Source organism: Sminthopsis crassicaudata, chromosome 3 (genome assembly GCF_048593235.1).
Source record: "Sminthopsis crassicaudata isolate SCR6 chromosome 3, ASM4859323v1, whole genome shotgun sequence".
NCBI lineage: Eukaryota > Metazoa > Chordata > Mammalia > Dasyuromorphia > Dasyuridae > Sminthopsis > Sminthopsis crassicaudata.
In genome coordinates, this window is record NC_133619.1 from 310,936,106 (window position 1) to 310,958,930 (window position 22,825).

Genomic DNA, 22,825 nt, shown 5'->3' on the forward strand with positions numbered 1-22,825 from the left:
AAAAAAACAGAAACTTATTATGGAAAGAGGGAAGACCCAGGTTCATCTTCAAAGGAGGACACTAAAGTTAAAAAAAAAAAAAATAAAAAAGCTACTACTTCCCCAGAGTACCATGAAATGGCTCCCTGCTCACTGAGAATTCATAGAAGAATTTTAAAAATAATTTTAAAAACAAATGGGAAACATTGAGGAAAAACTAAAATAAATTTTAAAAAATCCCAAGATTATAAAAAAGTTAACCAACTAGAAACAGAAATACTTTGTCTCAAAGATGAAAATTCGAATCCAGTAAAACTATAAGAGACCAGGAAATAACAAAATAGATTCTAAAGAGTGAAAAAATACAGCAGAATATGAAACATCTTAAAAAATGGAGAACAGATCAAGAAGATAAAATATAAGAATAGCTGGACTACCTGAAAGTTGTTACCAAAAAAAGTTGTTGACACAATAATGCAAGAAATAATATCAAGAAAAAAGTCCTGGAGTGATAGAATATGAGGAGAAAGTAGAAATAGAAATAGAAAAAATAGAAATAGAAATAAAAAAAAATCCACCCATAACCACCTCAATGAGATGCCATGGAAAACACATGGGAACATTATTGCCAAATTTCAGAACTCCCAGATCAAAGAGAAAATTTTGCAAGAAATAAGGGGGGAAAAAAAAAAAAAACTCAATTCAAAAAAAAAAAAAAAAAACTCAATTCAAATATACTGGAGCTACTATTAGAATTGCACAGGATTTATCAGCAGTCACAATAAAAAGCCACAAATCCTAGAATCATTATTTACCAAAAAGAATCAAAAGAACTAGGCCTGTGGTCAAACATATATCCAGCAAAATTAGCTATAATATTTAATGAGAAAAAATGAACATTCAACAAACTTGTAGATTTTCAGGACTTTCTGTCAACCGAACTTAATAGAAAACTTAACATAAACAACCAATATCAAAGATCAAGTTCAAGGAACACAACATGGACAACATGCTTTTTTTACATAGGAAATGAATACCACATATTTAAGACATCAATAATAGAACAGCTCAAAAGAAAGACTGGGATGGAGTTAAGGTAAAAAATAGTAATTATGCCATACAAATGAGGTACAGAGGAAGAATAGACATGGAGGCATTAGAAGAAGGAGAAGAGCTGGTAGTTAAGGGCTGGTAGTTCTAAAAACCTACTTGGGAATGGGTTAAATAGGCAACACTACATCTATATCTATATTTATATCTATATCTATATCTATATCTATCTATCTATGTATATATAGTACCCTCCAAAATCTATAAAAAAATATAAGGGGGGAGGGATGTGTGGACCAAGAAGTAAAGGGTATGAGAAGAAGGGTATGGGTTCAGAAAGAGCAAGGGAAGTCAGGAACATAATTAAAACAAAGAGTCAGTAAGGTTAGGAAAGATATGTATCTGTGTATGTATGGGAGTGTGTGTGTGTGTGTGTGTGTGTGTGTGTGTGTGTGTGTGTTTGTGTGTGTATACCCACACATATGTATATATAAAATATAATCTTTTCAACTCTAGCCTGCTTGAGGGTAGTAAGGGGGATGAAAGGGGACAAAAAGAATACAGTGAAAAAGGTGAGCAGCAGAGAACAAAGAACAATTTACAAGGAAGTAAAGAAAACATGGACACTTCTGGTTTCCTCCAAACCTCATTTCAAATATTATCTTCCACAGGAGATCTGTCATAATAATAATGGTTACTGGCACTTGACTCTCCAAATGACCTGACCTAATATTTATTGTAATACATGTTTTATGAATTTATTTGTGTAACTGTCTTTTTCTGATATAAACTCCCTGTGGGCACAGATGATTTCATTTTTGTCTTATATTCTCAGTACCTAATATGATGATACCACATAGGGGCTTAATAATTTTTTTAATTGATCAGTTTTATCAATGAAAGAGCTATCTTCAACAGTTTATATTGTTACTGATATAGATATACAAGCACACATGTAAAATCACTTCATTAGTATCTTCTCATCATGTATAACTCTTAGCCATTTTCTCCCATCAATTAACTTGAAGCACTCAGTCAAAGTTCTTGGGTATTCCTCCCAGATCTTGACATTGCATGAACACCATGAGTTGTCTATCAATTATTATTTCACATTAGTCAAATTCAGGATTTCAAGAAATACAGCCAAAAGCTTTGTACTAGTTTGGCTTAACAAAAGGGCTTAACTATAATAGAAACTAGTTAGTGGATCTTGCCTCAATTACCAACTGATTTTATGACCCTGGACAAGCCATTTACTTTATCTGTACTTTACTAACCTGCAAAATAGAGATATAATAGAGGGAGTTAGATGGTGTAATGGACTGAACATCAGGAAGACCCGAGTTCAAATGCTACATCAGACACTTTCTGACTATATGACCTTAAGCAAGTCACTTAAATTCGGAGGGTCTAAGTTTCCTCATGTACAAAATGGGGGTGATAATAGCAACTAACCATGAGGATTCTTTGGAGGATAAAATAAGATATTTCTGAAGTGCTCAGCACAATGCCTGGCACATAGTAAAAGTCACATAAATGTTAGTTAAATATTGTTATATTATTATTGTGATGATGTAAGAATATATACATGGTAGAGTAATTCTGAGGATCAAATGAATTAGTCTTTAAGCACTATGCAAGCTTTTAAACACTAGAGAAATGCTAGTCATTATCACCATTATTATCAGTTTTCTCGCTTCATCTTTTTATAGAGTTCAGATAGAAATGGTACAAGGATAAGACATCATCTTGTTATTATTCCATTACATTTAATACCTTGCAGAATAATGCACCAGTGGATAAAAATGACTTTTGCTCATTAAAAGAGTATTGGAATTAAGCTCATCAGATTTACTGACAACTGGGCTAGGAGACTGCATAGCCAGTATGATTTGTATTTAGCACACAGCTAAAGAGATTAACAAATGCTTATTCACTGACTTACTTCAGCCTGTTTTATTTTGGTTTTCATGTCTTCTCCTAGGTTTCTATTTTTTAAAAATTTTCCCTGTATCAAAATTTGGAGATTGTGACATGTTATGGAAACAACTACTAAAATTGTTTTCCTTATGTTTTGATGCATAAATGTTATGACTAGGAAATCTTAGACAATATTTTGGCCTGTAATAATACTCTAGTTCCAGCACCATTTATTTGCTAAATTCTCAGGAATATTTTGAGACTTGTATTTATAGAACATGGATAAGCATCTGTTAGTTTATAAAGGATATGAGCGACCACTATATAATTTAGTCATTTGATTTTGTCTTTATAGGCATCTAGTAGATACTAAAATTTTGCAACTTATAATATGTTACATTTTCTACCACTTTCTTGTACAATCTAACAATCAATATATCTTGGCTCTTTAGGGATAACCTTTTTTTTTTTGAACATTTTTTATTAATTTTTATAATTATAACATTTTCTTTGACAGTACATATGTATAGGTAGTTTTTGTTTGTTTGTTTGTTTGTTTGGTTTTTTTACAACATTATCCCTTGTACTCTCTTCTGTTCCGAGTTTTTCCTCTCCTTCCCTCCACCCCCTCCCCTAGATGGCAGGCATTCCCATACATATTAAATATCTTATAGTATATCTTAGGTACAATATATATGTGCAGAACCGAATTTTGTTGTTGTTGCAAAGGAAGGATTGTATTCGCAAGGTAAAAATAATCTGGGAAGAGAAACAAAGCAAAACAAAACAAAAAAAAAAAAAAAAAAAAAAAAAAAACACTGCTCTCAGTTTACACTCATTTCCCAGTGTCCCTTTTCTGGGTGTAGCTGATTCTGTCCATCATTGGTCAATTGGAATTGGATTAGCTCTTCTCTATGTTGAAGATATCCACTTCCATCAGAATACATCCTCATACAGTATCATTGTTGAAGTGTATAATGATCCCCTACTTCTGCTCGTTTCACTCAGCATCTGTTGATATAAGTCTCTCCAACCCTCTCTGTATTCCTCCAGTTGGTCATTTCTTACTGAACAATAATATTCCATAATATTCATATACCATAATTTACCCAACCATTCTCCAGTTGATGGGCATCCATTAATTTTCCAGTTTCTAGCCACTACAAAAAGGGCTGCTACAAACATTTTGGCACATACAGATCCCTTTCCCTTCTTTAGTATTTCCTTGGGGTATAAGCCCAGTAGTAGCACTGCTGGGTGAAAGGGTATGCACATTTTGATAACTTTTTGGGCATAATTCCAGATTGCTCTCCAGAATGGTTGGATTCTTTTACAACTCCACCAACAATGTATCAGTGTCCCAGTTTTCCCACATCCCCTCCAATATTCATCGTTATTAGTTCCTGTCATCATAGCCAATCTGACAGGTGTGTAATATCTCAGAGTTCTTGATTTGCATTTCTCTCATCAATAGTGATTTGGAACACTCTTTCATATGAGTAGAAATAGTTTCAATTTCATCATCTGAAAATTGTCTGTTCATATCCTTTGACCATTTATCAATTGGAGAATGGCTTGATTTCTTATAAATTAAAGTCAATTCTCTGTATATTTTGGAGATGAGGCCTTTATCAGAATCTTTACCTGTAAAAATGTTTTTCCAATTTGTTATTTCCATTCTAATCTTGTTTGCATTAGTTTTGTTTGTGCAGAAACTTTTTAATTTGACATAATCAAAATTTTCTATTTTGTGATCAATAATGGTCTCTAGTTCTCCCTTGGACAAAAACTCCTTCCTCCTCCACAAGTCTGAGAGGTAAACCATCCCATGTTCCTCCAATTTATTTATGATTTCGTTCTTTATGCCTAAATCTTGGACCCATTTTGATCTTATCTTAGTATGTGGTGTTAAATGTGGGTCCATGCCTAGTTTCTGCCATATTAATTTCCAGTTTTCCCAGCAGTCTTGTCAAATAATGAATTCTTATCCCAAGATTTGGGATCTTTGGGTTTATCAAACACTAGATTGCTATTTTTATTCACTATCTTGCCCTGTGAACCTATGCCACTGATCAACTAGTCTATGTCTTAGCCAATACCAAATGGTTTTGGTGACTGTTGCTTTATAATACAGTTCTAGATCAGGTACAGCTAGACCACCTTCATTTAATTTTTTTTCATTACTTCTCTTGAAATTCTCAAACTTTTGTTCTTCCATATGAATTCTGTTGTTATTTTTTCTAGGTCATTAAAATAGTTTCTTGGGAGTCTGATTGGTATAGCACTAAATAGATAGATTAGTTTAGGGAGTATTGTTATCTTTATTATATTCGCTCAGCCTATCCAAGAGCATTGAATGTCGTTCCAATTATTTAAATCTGACTTTATTTTTGTGGCAAGTGTTTTGTAATTTTGCTCATATAATTCCTGACTCTCCTTTGGTAGATATATTCCCAAATATTTTATACTCTCAACCGTTATTTTGAATGGAATTTCTCTTTGTATCTCTTGCTGTTGGATTATGTTGGTAATGTATAAAAATGCTGAGGATTTATGTGGATTTATTTTGTATCCTGCAACTTTGCTAAAACTCTGAATTATTTCTAATAGCTTTTTAGCAGAGTCTTTGGGCTTCTCTAAGTATACCATCATGTCATCTGCAAAGAGTGATAATTTGATTTCCTCTTCCTACTCTAATTCCTTGAATCTCTTTCTTGGCTCTTATTGCTGAGGCTAGAGTTTCTAGTACTATATTGAATAGTAACGGTGATAGTGGGCAACCTTGTTTCACTCCTGATCTTACAGGGAAAGGTTCTAGTTTATCGCCATTACATATGATGTTTACTGAAGGTTTTAAATATATGCTCATTATTATTTTAAGGAATAGTCCATTTATTCCTATACTCTCAAGCGTTTTTAGTAGGAATGGATGTTGGATTTTATCAAATGCTTTTTCTGCATCTATTGAGATGATCATATGGTTTTTATTAATTTGATTATTAATATGGTCAATTATACTAATAGTTTTCCTAATATTTCCTAATATTAATATTTCCTAATATTTCCAGCCCTGCATTCCTGGTATAAATCCCACTTGGTCATAGTGTATTATCTTGGGGATGATTTTCTGAAGTCTTTTTGCTAATATCTTATTTAAGATTTTAGCATCAATGTTCATTAAGGAAATTGGTCTATAGTTTTCTTTCTCAGTTTTCGATCAACCTGGTTTAGGTATCAGTACCATGTCTGTGTTATAAAAGGAATTTGGTAGGACTCCTTCAATCCCTATTTTTTCCAATAGTTTATATAGCATTGGAGTTAGTTGTTCTTTAAATGTTTGGTAGAATTCACATGTAAATCCATCTGGTCCTGGGGATTTTTTCTTAGGGAATTGGTTAATAGCTTGTTCTATTTCTTTTTCTGAGATGGGACTATTTAGGCTACTTACTTCTTCCTCTGTTAATCTGGGCAAGCTATATTTTTGAAGGTTTCCATTTCATTTAAGTTATTGAATTGATTGGCATAAAGTTGAGCAAAGTAGCTCCTAACTATTGTTGTAATTTCCTCCTCATAAGTGGTGAGTTCTTCCTTTTCATTTACAAGACTAACAATTTGCTTTTTCTCTTTCCTTTTTTTAATCAGGTTTACTAAGGATTTGTCTATTTTGTTGGTTTTTTCATAGAACCAACTCTTAGTTTTATTAATTAATTCAATAGGTTTTTTTACTTTCAATTTTATTAATCTCACCTTTTATTTTTTGAATTTCAAGTTTCATGTTTGTCTGGGGGTTTTTAATTTGTTCTTTTTCTAGTAAGTTTAGTTGTAACCCCAATTCGTTGGCCCTCTATTTCTCTATTTTGCAAGTAGGCCTGTAGAGATATAAAACTTCCCCTTATTACTGCTTTGGCTGTATCCCACACATTTTGGTATGATGTCTCATTATTGTCATTTTCTTGGGTGAAGTTATTAATTATGTCTATGATTTGCTGTTTTACCCAATCATTCTTGAGTATAAGATTATTTAGTTTCCAATTATTTTTTGGTCTATTTTCCCCTGGCTTTTTGTTACATGTAATTTTGATTGCATTGTGATCTGAAAAGGATGCATTTACTATTTCTGCCTTACTGCATTTGATTTTGAGGTTTTTATGCCCTAGTATATGATCAATTTTTGTATAGGTTCCATGAACTGCTGAGAAGAAAGTATACTCCTTTCTGTCTCCATTTAGCTTTTGCCAAAGATCTATCATATCAAACTTTCTAGTATTCTTTTTACCTCTTTGACTTCTTTCTTATTTATTTTGTGGTTTGATTTATCTAATTCTGAGAGTGCAAGGTTGAGATCTCCCACTATTATAGTTTTGCTGTATATTTCTTTTTGCAGCTCTCTTAATTTCTCTTTTAAGAATTTAGATGTTGCACCACTTGGTGCATATATGTTTAATATTGATACTGCTTCATTATTGATGCTACCCTTTAGCAGGATATAATGCCCTTCCTTATCTCTTTTAATTAGATCAATTTTTGTTTTTGCTTGATCTGAGATGAGGATGGCTAACCCTACTTTTTTGGCTTTGCCTGAAGCATAGTAGATTCTGCTCCACCCTTTTACTTTTAGTTTGAATGTATCACCCTGTTTCAGGTGTGTTTCCTGTAAACAACATATAGTAGGATTCTGACTTTTAATCCAGTCTGCTAACTGTAACAGAACAGCAATGACTGTACTGAGTCTGAGCTCTGAGGCTCCGAGAACGCACCGAGTCCGTCCAGGTGGAGGTTGGGGGTGGCCGGGCTCTGAGAGACGCTAGCTTTCCGGGGTTTTAATCCTCACCTCCGGTGTTTACACCCTCTCTGCTACTCCTGGCTTGCTACCAAGATGAAATATCCACACTGGGGTAAAAGTCTTTTTTTAGAAAGGGCAGAGATCATACGCCTCTCCCTCTGGTCTGAGGTGTGTGAGCTGCCTGTCTCACTCTGGCTGCCTGCCCTCAGTCTGCGTCCAGTCTGTTCGACCCTCCCCCAAGCAAACACAGACCTTCTCTGGCGAATTTCAAGGATGTCTCCTGTTGGTGATTATTTGTGGGTTTCTTTTCTGGTCAAGCATTAACTCTGAGGCTTGTCATGAAGTAAGTCCTGAGAGAAAACGCAGAGCTCAAGCAGCTGTCTGCCACCACGATGCCATCTTGGCCGGAAGTCTAGGGATAACCTTTTAGTAATTTCAGATCATCATGACCTAATCTTGAATTGCTAATAAAAACCTCTATATTTCTATAAGCAAACTATTACCACAACTGGTTTGGTGGTACTGTTATGTTTTGTTGTTGTTGTTTTTTCCTCCTTTGCACATTGTGACTGTTTTTGTTTATTTATTTCCTATGGGTATCATCCATGGAGAGGCTTTTGATTCCATACTTAACTTTCCCAATTCAAAGATCCTATTCAGAAGCAAACTATTTCCATGTACTTAACACAAATTCAGTGCCATGTACATGAAGTCAACTTTGCTATTACTATGTGAAGTGAGGTCTGTTTATACCAAAAAAATAGTGCTATAACATTTTAACTTGTCTGTTGTATCTACTGGGAATGCATCAATTCTTGTCATCCTTTTTGACAAGTCTTTTCATAGCTACTTTGACATGATGAGCAATAATGTTCCTATATTCTTTCTTATAAGATCTCCTTGAGGGAGTGACCAAGGCATTTTTTTTTTTCTTTATATACTTTCCCCTCAGTCTATTACTTCAGGACAATTGTCTTTTGATTATTTCTTGTATTATTGTGTCAAGGTTTTGTGGGGGGGTTTTAGTCAATTTTCAGGTAGTATAATTATTCTTAAGTTTTCTTTTCTTGATCTGTTCTCCAGATCTGTTGTTTTTCTAATAAGATATTTCACTTTCCCTTATATTTTCTAATTCTTTATATTTTAAATATAAATAAATAAAATAATATTTAAATATATTTATATATTTTTATAAGATTCCCAGTCTCCTTTCCTACTTGACTTTTTTTTCATAATCTCATTTTTTCTTGAAAATGTCTTTTATTTCATTGTTTATATTATATTTTGTTATTTCTTGGTCTCTTATAGTTTCACTGGCTTTCTCTTACCTACATTGTTGTTGTTTGTCCTTCATTCTTGCAGAAGCCCATGATATCAGAGAGGTTATATCATGACACTCAGGCTAATTGGATTTTAGTATGGGAGGGATGTGTAAGGTCACCTGCCTTACTTTCCCCTCCAGAGCCATCTGGGTCCAGTGGTCAGATATAGAGCAAGATACTGGAGATGTTCCTAGATTAAATAAGAGACGTTGGCCTTTTTAAGCTTAGATCATCAATAAGTCTCTGTTTGATTGAAGCAGCACCCATTCAGTGAGTAAGGCTTGGTAGCAATTGAAGCAAAGAATCTCCCCTTTGACCTAGTCCAAAAAACTCTAAATAAATAAATGAATGGATAGATGGATCTAAGAGGAGAAAACCCTTAGAGTTTCTGGCCAAAACAAAAATTATTGTTGAGTCAATCAGGACCCTTGTCCAATGATAATTTTCAAAGAGCTATTTTTGTCTTTAAAGGCTCGATCTCCTTTTATAGATGCTTAACTTTTTTCATGATCTTTTCTTGCATAGTTATTATTTTAATTTTTAAAAGTTTTTCCTCAATGTCTCTCATTTGTTTTTTAGTCTTTTTTTTAGCTTTTATATAAATTCTTTCTGGGTAACATTACTCTTTGGAGTAAGAAAAAGTCTTTCTTTACTTCAATGTCCTCCTCTGAAGAAGATCCCCAATTTTCTCTATTTCCATAATAGGTTTTCTTGCTCATTTTTTAAAAATAAGATTTTATCAGTATAATCTCTTCTAATCCTGAAGTGGGAGGCAGAATGGTGCCTCTGGCACTACTCTACTCTAATTTCTCTCTTCATAATTAGAATATTTTAGTAGCCTGTTATCTGATCTATCTGCCTCATCTCTCTCCACTCCACTCTATCCTCCATTCAGGAGCCAAAGCGATCTTCCTAAATTGCAGGAATGACCATGCTATTCTCCTCCTTGACTCACTAAACTCCAGTGGCTCCCAACTGTCTTCAGGATACATTAAACAACCTTTACATTCAAAGTCCTTCAAATACACACACACACACACACACACACACACACACACACACACACACACACACACACATACCCTTTCCATCCTTCTTACACCTTATGTTGTTGCTGTTCCATTATTTTCAGTCTTGTCCAACTCTTCACAACCCTATTTGAGGTTTTCTTGGTGAAGATACTGGAGAGGTATGTCATTTCCTTCAGGCTCATTTTACAGATGAGAAAACTAAGGTAAACATGCTTTAGTGACTTGCCTAGGGTCACATAGCCAGTAAGTGTTTTAGACAGGATTGAACTTAGATCCTCCTGATTTGAGGATTGACATCATAAACACCGAGAGACACCTAGCGGCCCTACTATTCTCAAGCAAACATGAAATGCTAACATTGCCAAGTACATGGTATACAGGAATTCATCTAAGTTATAGTCCAGAAGTAAAGTGATGGCTCCCCCAGTGGGTTTTTAATGGTAGCTAAATATGTTTCCAAGTTACATCTAATTTCTGATCAATGATCAATCACTTAAGCTTATGATGAAAGCAAACTATCAATCAAACCAAAAATCATTAGCAAGTGTTTACCATTTGTTTACCAAATTTGAAGGACACACGTCACTAGCAGGTGCTTATCAGTTTTGGGGGACACACATGTCGGTAGTTGCTTAGAACACTTAGGGAATGTTTATCATCATTAGTAGTTGTTTATGAGATATGGGGGGATACACTTCCATGACATTAGTGGTTGTTTATCAAATATGGAGCAAACATCATTAGTAGTTATTTACCAAATTTGGGGACATATATCATTAGCTATTGTTTGCTAAATTTGGAGACACCTTGTTGACAAATTATTTCACTCAGGTCTTTAATTACAGAAAATCATTTTATATAATGACTATTTGGTCACAAAATGGAGGTGAAAAATAGATTCTTTCACCTAAGTTAGCATAACTATTTCCACTATAACAGGGTATAGAGATTTCCTGATATTAATCATAGTAGCCAGCATTCCATTATTTGGCAACTGTCCCCCAACCCTACCACCTTATAATACCGGTTGGATTTTGAAGAGTTTAATTTTATTTTAGGTATTACTGGTTTTATTACTAAGAAGTAAATGAAAAGAGAGCTTTTTACTGTCATTCTAACTTCCCAGTTAAGAAGAATAGGGGAAATTGAAGGCACACATGCATAAATGGTCACAGACAACTAGATCATATATATAACTGACTTGGCTCAGGAGACTAACTGGTTCTGGGTGACCTGCAGATGATAGAGATATGTGATTATTTATATTGATATAGACATTCAAAGCAGGATACTCCAGTCTAGAATGAGTAAATCCTAAAGGACCCTGTAGAATTCTTTTGGCATCCAGTTCTGTTCCCAAAAGTGTTTTTTCACTCACTCTAGCTGCCTGGATCTGTTTGTTCCTCCTTTTCCTCTGGCTAATGATCTAATTAGCCTACTTCACCTCCATTCTTACTACATAAAATAAGATCTGGAGCTGGGAGGGACCATCAAGGCTTTCTCATTCAATCTTCTCATTTTATAGTTGAGAAAACTGACATCCAAAGATATTATTTGCCTGATCACACAGGTACAAAGAGACAAAGACAGAATATTAACACAAGTCCTTTGATTCACAGTGGGTTACTTTTTGCTATATACCTGTCAACCCACCTCCTTTGTCAATCACCTGCTCTTTAGCAATATGGGGCAACTTAAAGTGATTAGTATGCACCTCAACATTGCCCTTTGCAAAAAATGAACTAAAATCGTTCATATCATGAGAAAACAGGTAGGTTTTTTTCAGTTGACTGATGTCTAACTTTGTTCAGATCTTGGAATATCCCTTTTTTATAATGTATATACAAGTAACATAAGTTCTAGAAATAGTATGTAGGAGAAAAAAATCATAAGACTGGTAATTAAACGATGTGATTAACTACAGGTTCTCCTTAGAAATGCACATATTTTGAAGATTAATTTGAATCAATATCTTCCCATCATATTTTTAAGTCCAGATAGGCCAGTAAACTAGATGCTTGGGTCAAATCCTATTTATTGCCTATATCTAGATCAGCCAAATTTAGAGTGGTTTTCACATTTTAAAAATGCAGTATAACTTTATTTACAAATGTTCAAAAGTTAAAAAAAATTCTTGCCTAACTGACCTCACAAAATCAAGTAGAATGCATTTGGCCAATAAGTCCCCTGGTCCTAACAATCAATGCAATAATAAATCAAGCCCTGATTTTTATGTTTTTATTGATTTTCCAGGTGTGATTATTCACACAGAAAATTTGATAAAAGACTCTCCTAAGCAGTGTGAAGTAGGTTCCAAAACACCATTCTAATGACTCTATTATAAACTGTGTGACCTCAGTTATTTAATCAGCAACATTTTAAAAAGTTGAACTAGATAATAAAGATTCCATTGAAATTCAAAGTCTTTGATGCTTTGTCATAAATTATATGAGATTCCTTTATCTCAAAAATATCAAGTTATTTGCCCAGATCACACAAGTATTAAAGATTTAACTCTCAACATTGTAACTATGCCTATTAAATTCAGAAATTTCTTTCAAATTACATTTTTCTGTCACTTTTCTTCCTTTTTCTTGGTCATATCAGTCCGCTGATTATCTTGAAATTCACAAATGCCCTTCAATCCCCACTACATTTTGCAGAGAAACAGATATCTAGCCTTGTTCCTCCTATCTTATGAAGGTCAATAAACCAGAATTTATTAAGTACCTATTATGAGCCTGCCACTAAATAAAATACCAAGGACACAAAAGGCAAAAAATAGTTTCTGGCCTCAAAAATATTTTCAATATTCTTCAATATTTTTGAACATCTAAGCAAATAAAATATATATAGGACAAACTGGGGATAAATCTTAGAAGGAAGTCAGTAAGACTAAATAGGATTGAGAAATCTAAGAAGACTTTAAATTTATCTCTCTTAATTTTATCTTATTAGATTCTAATAAGCCAATATGTGAATTATCTCACCCCAGGTTTGTGTAATGTACAAATCTGCTAAACAGATATATGTTTTTATCCAAGTCACTGAATGAAATGTTAAGTAGCACAAGGCCAAACCCAAATTCCTAGAAATGCCACTGAGAATCTCCTACCAAGTTAGCACTAAACCACTAACAATTATTCCTTATGCCTGGTCATTCATCCAATTTCAAATATATTTACTGTGACACCTTCTAGCCCTCATTTCTCCATCTTTTCCAAAGGAATAGCCTGACAAATTTTGTCAAATACTTTGCTAAATTTTAGGTGAACTATAGCTGTAGAATTCCCCTGATATGTTAAGTCTAGTAATATTGTCAAATCACATCCCCCAAGAGGTTACTGTGGCACATGTAGTACAAAAGGTTCTGGAAAGTTCACCCTGGAGAAAAGATTTAAAAGAGAAATGATAGCCATTTACAAATATTGAAAGGTTGTCATTTGGAAGAGATTTTAAATGTGTACTGCGTGGCTCTTTGTATAAAAATTTCTAGAAACTAGAAGTTAGGTTGTGCAGTAGATAGTGTCATGTTCTGAAGACAGGAAGATTCATCTTCCTGAATTCAAATCTGGTCTTGGAGACATATTAACAGTGGGACTCTGGACAACACACTTAACCTTGATTGCCTCAGTTTCCTCATCTGTAAAATCTGGAGAAGGAAATTGCAAACCACTTCAGTATCTTTGCCAAGAAAATCCCAAATAGGTTCACAAAAAGTCAGACACAACTAAAATGACCAAACAACAACAACATCAACAGCATATTTCAGCTCAGTATAGAGCAGGGACTCAATTTTTTCTTCAAGTGTCATGGAACTTTTTGCAATATGTTGAAGCCTATGGACATTTCCACAAAGCAATATTTTATAAATTCATAAATAAGATATTTAAAATAACAAGAGAAATCAATGGTTAGAGAAAATAAAGTTTTATATATATATATATATATATATATATATATATATATATATATATATATATATATGTATATATATATATATTTTTTTTTTTTTAATTCACAGGCTCTTCCTAAAATCTATCCAAAGAATTCTATTCCCCAGGTTAATTGTAGATGAAAGCCTCCTAATAATTAAGACTGTCCAAAAATGAAATGGGCTACCTCTAGTAATACTGACCTAATTCCTAGAGGTCTATTAGCTCTGAAATTCTGTGATTTTATGAAATCATTATAGAAGATATTTGAGAAGTGACTTAGAAACAAGAGTATTATGTATGCAATCAGTCACCAGATTTTTCAAGCTAGGGAAAAACCCTAAAGGTTGACTATGCTCAGCCCCTTGAATCAGAGTCTGGATTTGTGAAACTAGTGCATCCATACTCTTTTTCCTGCATGTATCATTTCTGTTATAGACTGAAATACAAATTAGAAGGCTCCTCTATCATTTAATCTAATCTTGACTCCTCACTGGTCTATGAATTCAAAATTACATGAATTGCAAATGAGTCTAAAATGATTTGAATGAGCCCATTTTTTCCATTCTTCTGCAGCTTTCTTGCTGCATGAGCTTTTGTGACCTTATGAAAAATGGCTGCACTTGATCTAAAATGTATTTTATTTCTAGGTAATGGACTATGTCAACTTCCATTTCTTATGGAATTCAAAAGAAACTGCCTGTGTATATCAAGACATTTCTTACATTCCTATTTGCTTGTTCTTTCCAACCATACACTTTACTACAGCTCAAGTCCCAATCTTGACTTGTATCTCTTGACTTCAGCAATTGGGTTTTCAATTTCTCGAGGCTTTCTTTAATGTTGCACAGATTTTTGCTGCTGAACAGTACATTTAGTTTTCCACTCGTCTGGCTGTGAACTAAGAAAGTGCACCTATTCCTTGAGGCCTTCTCAGCTAAGTGAATTTGGCTCCATTTTCCCTCACTCTCAGGTCTTCCATTAGTGTTAGAGAATGCTTGAGTGATATTTATTTGAAATACCCATAATGGAGGAGAGATTCCCTCCTCCCTTACTTTGATACTGAGATTTATAAAGTTAGGTTTCCAGGACAATGATGTTTTCCGGAAAAAGTCACATTCAAGATCATTTGGTTAATCTCTTAGTTGTCCACAGCCTTTCAAAATCTTACATAATTATTTCACTGTGCGCATTATCAGCTTCACAGCACAAAAGAGATTTGCTGAACTTAAGACAGTGCATTCAATGTACATTTATCATGCCTCTAAAAGAAAAATTGGTCCATACCTCTTTTTATAGGAGTGCTTATGCATCCATTGCATTAAATCAATTGAACCATATCACAGTGTAAGCCTTAATCAATTGGGAATCGGAGTGAGGGAAGAGGGTAGGGTCAATAAGCATTCTTCCTATTACTATTGAATCTGAAAGTTTAAAAAAGAGAGAGAGAGATTCCAATTCAATCCAAAATTTTTTCATCATTACATATAATCCTGTTCCTGTGGGAGGCAATGTAAAGCAGTGGGAAAAGTGATTAATTTGAATCCAACAGTCCCAGATTCAAACCCTGATATTGACATTTTCATATCTTAAGAAAATCATATTCTCTCTGGGTCCCACTTTTTTGCATTTTAAAATATGGAATTTGCGTGTGTGTGTGTGTGTGTGTGTGTGTGGTGTGTGTGTGTGTGTATGTGTGTGTGTGTGTGTGTGTGTGTGTGTGTGTGTGTGTGTGTGGTGTGTATGTGTGTATGTGTACGTGGGGGGTATTTTCCTAAGGCCCTTTCAACTTTAAAACCATCCACAATTTTTATCTGACTTTACATTCATGCTTCTTGTTTCTTCCATTTGGTTGAAACCACTCAACCAAATAGACTTGTAAAATTGCTTGACATGGAGCATGCTCAGATTTGTGTGAGGGACATTAGGGACAGAAGTTTCTATATCATTTGAGCTTATCAACAAAACAGGTTTTCAGCCTGGAAGTCTTAAGGTGAAATATATAGTTATACTCCAGTTGGTGCAATTTCTTTGAATGTTTACCAAAAAATAATAAAACATCTATTTGAAATATCATATATACTATGGCCTTTGGTGTTAAAGGAATTAGGCAGGGTCTAATAGAAATCAGTCTATAAGAAAATTAGAATTTTAATAAAAACATAAAATCCAATCCCCAAAGCTTATATTGCACTTCTTCAAGCTACAGCTACCCTGTGACATGAAATAAATTATCATTAGAACACTGGCAAGTATAAGAATGGCTGGTGAAAATATATAAATTTCTTGCACCCTTCTTTAAAAATCAGTTAAAGGATAGAAAATCTGACCTTCATAAAAATAAAGAAATTGGAATTATTATGGTTGCAATATATCTTTATAAATATCCTGAAATATATGTAGACTTATCACATAAAGAATGGGAAATATTTTCCATTATTAAAAGCAGGGCACATTTAAATGGTGCTTATCTAACTGTGAGGTAGATGCTAAAGGTATTATACTTGTTTCCTGAGTAGAATACTGAGAAGTTAAGTAACTTGTTGATGATTTCATTGCTAGCCAATAAGTATAGGAATAAGGACTCAAATCTAGGTCCTTAAATCCAAGTCTTGTCAATGACTTTTATCCCTAAACCACATTGGCTTTTCTTTTTAATATGTGAATTTATGGGAAATCCTTAAGAGTTGAGCATTAAGTTTTTCCTTCAAGAAGCATATGTCTATTGTGTTTTGAGTCCTGTGATAGACACTGACAAAGGTATAAAGTTTATATAATAGTGTTAGAGATTTAAGGTGGGAATGGAACTTTAAACCTTTGAAGCCAACAGCCTCATTTCAGAGATAAAAATACTGAGGTCCAGAGAGTAAGAGAGTTGTCAAATAGTCACAAAGCTAGTGTCTGAGGCAGGAAAACAAGTCACATTGGGATGGGAAGGGGAGGAGAAATAGATCCAATTTGTTTTGGTCAATTTCATTAATCATTGAGAATGGGACTCTTTCAGCAGTTCTGAAATATAAGTAGAAAGATTAAAAAAGGAGATACAAATTAAGGCAAAATAGCTCCAAGAAATAATCTACTAAAAATGTGCCTTATCCATGAATCATCAGAATTGACTTTATGGGGATGAATATGAGTCTCAATCTCAGCAAATATATACTTCATTTGTCTGAGATGATACAGTAACTTCTAACAAGTCCCAATGGCTAAGGATTGTGTCAAAGAACATCCTGAGGGAAAGGCTTTCAGGATGGGATCTCTTCCCTCAGTAGAAAGGTTCCACCACGCCTGTTTTTCAGGCGGCTCTCTAGGTATCTGTCCCAAAATATACCATATACCATCTCTCATTTGGATTGCTCCCTTTGACACCTACACACACACACACATACACACACACACACACACACACACATACACACACGAAGCACACATGATAATAATGAAAATATACACTTGCCTGTTTGACCCTGAGACTGGTTGTCAAAGCCCTTATTGCCTTTTCTGTTCTTGTTATTGTTTTTCTTTCCCTGCGATCCTAAAAACTGAATGTGTCCATCACCTGGGATAACTTTGTGTTTTTTGAGGTAGGGAGTTCCTGATGGTGCTAACTGCCCAATGGTTCTAAAAAGATCTCTTCCAGTGTTTCTTCTACCAAAGCCAGGGGTAACCAGAAGTAGTTGAAGTTTCTTGGACAAGCCTATGCCTCAATATTCTCAACTCTCCTATTTTATGGATGAAGACACTGGGACCCAGAAGTGTTAAGTGACCTATCACAAAGGTAGTTCACATCAGAACCAAGTCAATAATCCCAGAATACATTAAATTGCATTCATAATCAATATAGTCTTTCAATTTGAGTACACCTTCTGAATAAGTACTAAATTAGATATATACTAAAGTAGATAGCCTCTGAGTTCCTTTCCAGCTTTGAGACTCCATTTTTGGCAGGGGGGAGGAAGTAGAGAAAATGTGAGAGAAAAATGTGTCTCCCTATTTTGCCCAGCCTCAAGTACAGTGATTACTCACAGACCTAATTCCAATACATATTGTAAAGCATGCTTTAATGTCTTTTTTTTTTCCCCTGACCTGAGCTAGCTCACCTCTCCTTATGGTCCTCCATATTCCATGATACCAGATTTAGTGTAGAAAACTTGATTGACTATCTAGAAGTCAGTCAATTGATAAATATTTATTAAGCTCTTACTATGTGCCAAACACTGATAAATAGTAAGGATTCAAAAATAGGTAAAAGTAAACCCCTTCCCTCAAGAAGCTCAGAATCTAGAGGGAGCAAGCTCTAGCTTCTGTACTTTAGCTTAAAACTCCATCAGCATCAGACTTTCCAGGAAGAGACCACAGGATCATGTCCTCATGCCCTATTAATAAGTGCTTTCATTTAATCCTATTATACTTAGACCCCTTCTCTTAGAATGGTTCCATCAAGCCTACTAGCCTAGCCTTGTCTTTATTTAGATTTCTGGAGGACCATTTTTTGTTCGTTATTCTCTGAGGAAGAAAGAATTTGTGCTGTATGTGTTGCTCCATTCTTGTGGCTCTAAAGAAATATTTTAAGGACCCCACAAATTCACATAAAGATTTTTATTTAAAATTGCTCATTGATCTAACTTCTCGTGTTTACAAAAGGACTAGTAGTCTCTATTTAATCAAGTTTTATACACTATGGAATGAAAGTGGATAAAAAATGTTTAATCAAAACTTAATTCTAACTTATTTAAGAATTTCTTTGAAGAGACCAAGTATTCTTGTAGTTCCAAAAGAAGAAAGGTGGACAGTAGTGGAAGTTTAGCAGGTCATATATCATATAGCAACCCCTTATCAAATGTCAAAAGTAAACAAATGAATCCCAAAGTCCTGAAGGCATAAGAAGAGTGCAAAAAAGTAGTACTTAACAATAAGCGTTATTTGACTATAAAGTAAAGAATAATAGAATTTTATAACCTCAATTAAGCCAATTACTTCATTTGCCAATTAAGAAACTGAACCAAGGGAAATTACCTGAATTATCCACACAAATAGCTTACAAGAGGACCTATATTATAATCAATCTACTGTCTGCCATTCAATCCACTGTTCTTTCCATTATGATACACTGTCATACCTCTGAGGAGGGGGGAAATGCCTAATAGTGGAAAGACAGAATTTGTAGCTTAAAAACTCTGGACCCTAATTCTTGCTAATTATTATCAAGGGAAAATTATTTTTCTTTGAGTATTAATTTCCTCACCTATAAAATGGGAGCAATATTATTTGTACCAACTGCCCAGCATGCAGGATTATTGTAGAGAAAGCACTTTGCAGACCTTGAAACACCATTTTGTTGTTGTTGTTCAGTTATTTTCAATTGTGTTCAATTTTTCATGACCATGGTTTGAGTTGTCTTGGCAAAGATATTAGAGTGGTTTGCCATTTCCTTTTCCAGCTCATTTTACAGATGAGGAAACTGAAGCAAATAAGGTTAAGTGTCAAACAGGATCAAACAGCAAGGAAGTATCTGAGGCCAGATTTGAGCTCAAGAGGATGGAACTGACACTAAAAATGTAAGATTATTCATACTAACCTTTTCCCTAAGATTTTGCATTTACATAGCTGTAATTCATCACCATTTCTCTAAGAAGCAGGTTCTAACGAAAAGCAAAATACGGGCACTATTATTCTTTTTACATTAGTATTAAGTTGAGACTTCCAGAGAGGTATGCTTAAAGTCAGGGGATCATAGAAAGTTAGAGCTGATCTTAAAAATCTAGTTCAACTTTCTCATCTTGTAGATAAGAAAATAGAAACTTATAAGTACTTAGCACAGAGCCTGGCACTTAATGAATGCTACTTAATCAAATGAATGAATGAATGAAAAGCTCAAGATCCCTTAGCTTGTTAAAGGCAAAGCAGTAACTAATACTTTGGTTTTTTGATTACCAGATGCATACTTTTTCCCCTATTTAAACTTTTTTCAATTGTGGCCCCTTTTTGCCTAAGAAATGTTTATGCAACTCCTAATAAATAGGTATATAAAATACACATATGAATCAAATATTTACTGATAAAATTATCAAAATTTTATTTTTTAAAAGTTTATAATTTATTAAAGATGAAAGAAAATTTACATATAAATGAAATGGATATGTTTACTTTTACAAAAATAATTAAATTTTAGTGGAATATTTAACAAATTTTTATTGTTATCAATTTTTTGGCAACCCCATATGGAGTTGCAACTCACATTTTAAGAAGCCTGTGCCCTAGACCATGATTTTTTCCAACTTTTTTCTAACATATAAACCACTTCTCTTTTATTTTAAAATAATTAATTTTTTTTTATTTTTTATTTTTAATACACATTTCTTTATGGGTCATATTGAAAAAAATCAGTAAAAAGGGAAAAACCACAGGAGAGAAAAGGAAAAAAAACAGAGAAAAGATTATAAATATAGCATGTGTTGATTTATATTCAGTCTCCCTAGGTCTCTATAAGGATTGCATTTTCCACCCCAAATTTATAGGGATTGCCTTGGATCACTGAACCATTGAGAAGAACCAAGTTTTCATAGTTGACCATCACACATACTTGCTCTTACTGTGTACAATGCATTCCTGGTTCTGCTTGTTTTGCTCAGCATCAATTCATATAAATCTTTCCAGACCTTCTAATATCAGCTTGTTCATAATTTTTAATTGAAAAATAATCTTCCATTACTTTCTTATTCAGCCATTCCCTACTTGATGGGCATCTACTCCTTTTCTAATTCTTTGATACCATAAAAAACCTGCTACAAATATTTTTGCACATGTGGGTCCTTTCCCCTTATTTATGATTTCCTTGGCAACAGACACAGTAATGGAACTTACTGCTGGGTCAAAGAGTATACATAGTTTTATAGCTTTCTGGGCACACTTGCTCTCCAAAATGCTTGGATCATTTCACAATTCCACCAACAATGCATTTTGTGTCCCAGTTTTCCCACTTCCTTTCCAAAATTTATCATTATCTTTTCCTGTAATTTTAGCCAATTTAATAGGTGTGAAGTGGTACATCTCAGTTGTTTTAAATTGCATTCCTATAATCAATAATGATTTAGAGATTTTTTTCATATGACTATAGATGGCTTTAATTTTATCAACTGAAAATTGTCTGTTCATATCCTTTGACCATTTACAACTGGGAAATGACTTATATTCTTATAAATTTGACAAGTTCTTTATATGTTTTAGAAATTAAACCTTTATCAAAAACACTGGTGTAAAATTTTTTTTTTTCTCAGCTTTGTATTTCCCTTTCAATCTTGTTTGTGTTGGTTTTGTCTATGCAAAAACTGCTTAACTTACTATAATCAAAGTTGTCCATTTTGCATTTCATAATGTTCTCTAGTTCTTCTTTGGTAATACATTCCTCCTTCTCCAAAGATCTGATAGGTAAATTATCCCTTCCTTTCCTAATTTATTTATGGTTTCATCTTTTATGCCCAAATCATCTATCCATTTTGATTTTATTCTGATATGGGCTGTGAGGCATAAGTATGCTGAGTTTTTGACATATTTTTCCCAGTTTTTCTAGCAATTATCTTGTGCAAAAAGTGAGTTCTTATCTCAGAAGCTGGATTTTGAAGGTTTATCAAATACTAGATTTCTGTAAGTCTTGATTATTGTGTCATGTGTATCTAATCTATTCCTCTGATCCACTACTTTATTTCTTAGCCAGTACCAAATGGTTTTGATGACTGCTGCTTTATAATAGAATTTTATGTCTGATTCTGGCAAGCTATCATTCTTTGTGGGTTTTTTCCATTAATTCCCTTGATATTCTTGACCTTTTGTTCTTCCACATTAATTTTGCTATTATTTTTTCTAGCTCTATAAAATAATTTTTAGCAGTGTGATTGGTATAACACTGAACATGTAGAGCAATTTAGGCAGAATTATATATTTTTTTAGTTTGGCTTAATGAACAATTTATATTCTTCCAATTATTTAAATCTGACTTTATTTGTGTGAGAAGTGTTTTGTAATTGTGTTTATATTAATCATTTTCATTTTAATAACATATGTATGTGACCTGTGTGCAAGGAGGTGTCTAACTCCAAGGTCTGATTCACATGCTCAGATCAGGTACAGAAAAACTGTTTCTATGAAAGGAAAGATATTTATATTTCTTTTGATGAAATCTGTTTTACATCAGTCTTATAATCCCTAAAATACGTACAGTCATGCAAATCAGAGCTTTAAAGTAGTAATCTGAGCACTCCAAGATTATTTAGTCATTTCATCTATGTTCCAACTCTATGATCCTATTTGGGATTTTCTTGGCAAATATACTGAAATTCTTTGCCATTTCCTTCTCCTGTATGCTTTATTGATAAGAAAACCAAGAAAATATGATTGTATGACTTGCTCAGAGTCACACAACTAGAAAATATTTAAAACTTAAACTCAGAAAAATGTCTTCCTGATTTTAGCCAAGTACTGTATCCACTGTACCACCTAGTTGCCCCAATATTGCTTCAGCTGATTCCTAATTTTACCTCAGCCTTAGAGAGAGAGACAGACAGACAGAAACACAGAGAGATATAAAAAGACAGACAGAAATAGAGACAGAGATAGAGAGAAAGAAACAGACAAAGACAGTAAATCAGGGAGAGAACCAGAGAGAGACAGAGACAAAGAGAGAAAGAGAGACAGAGACACAGACAGAAAGACAGAGAGACAGAAAGACAGAAAGAGAGAGAGGGGGAAAGAGAGAGAGACAAAGAGAGAGACAGAAATAGGGAGGAGGAAAGGGAAGGGAAGTGAGAG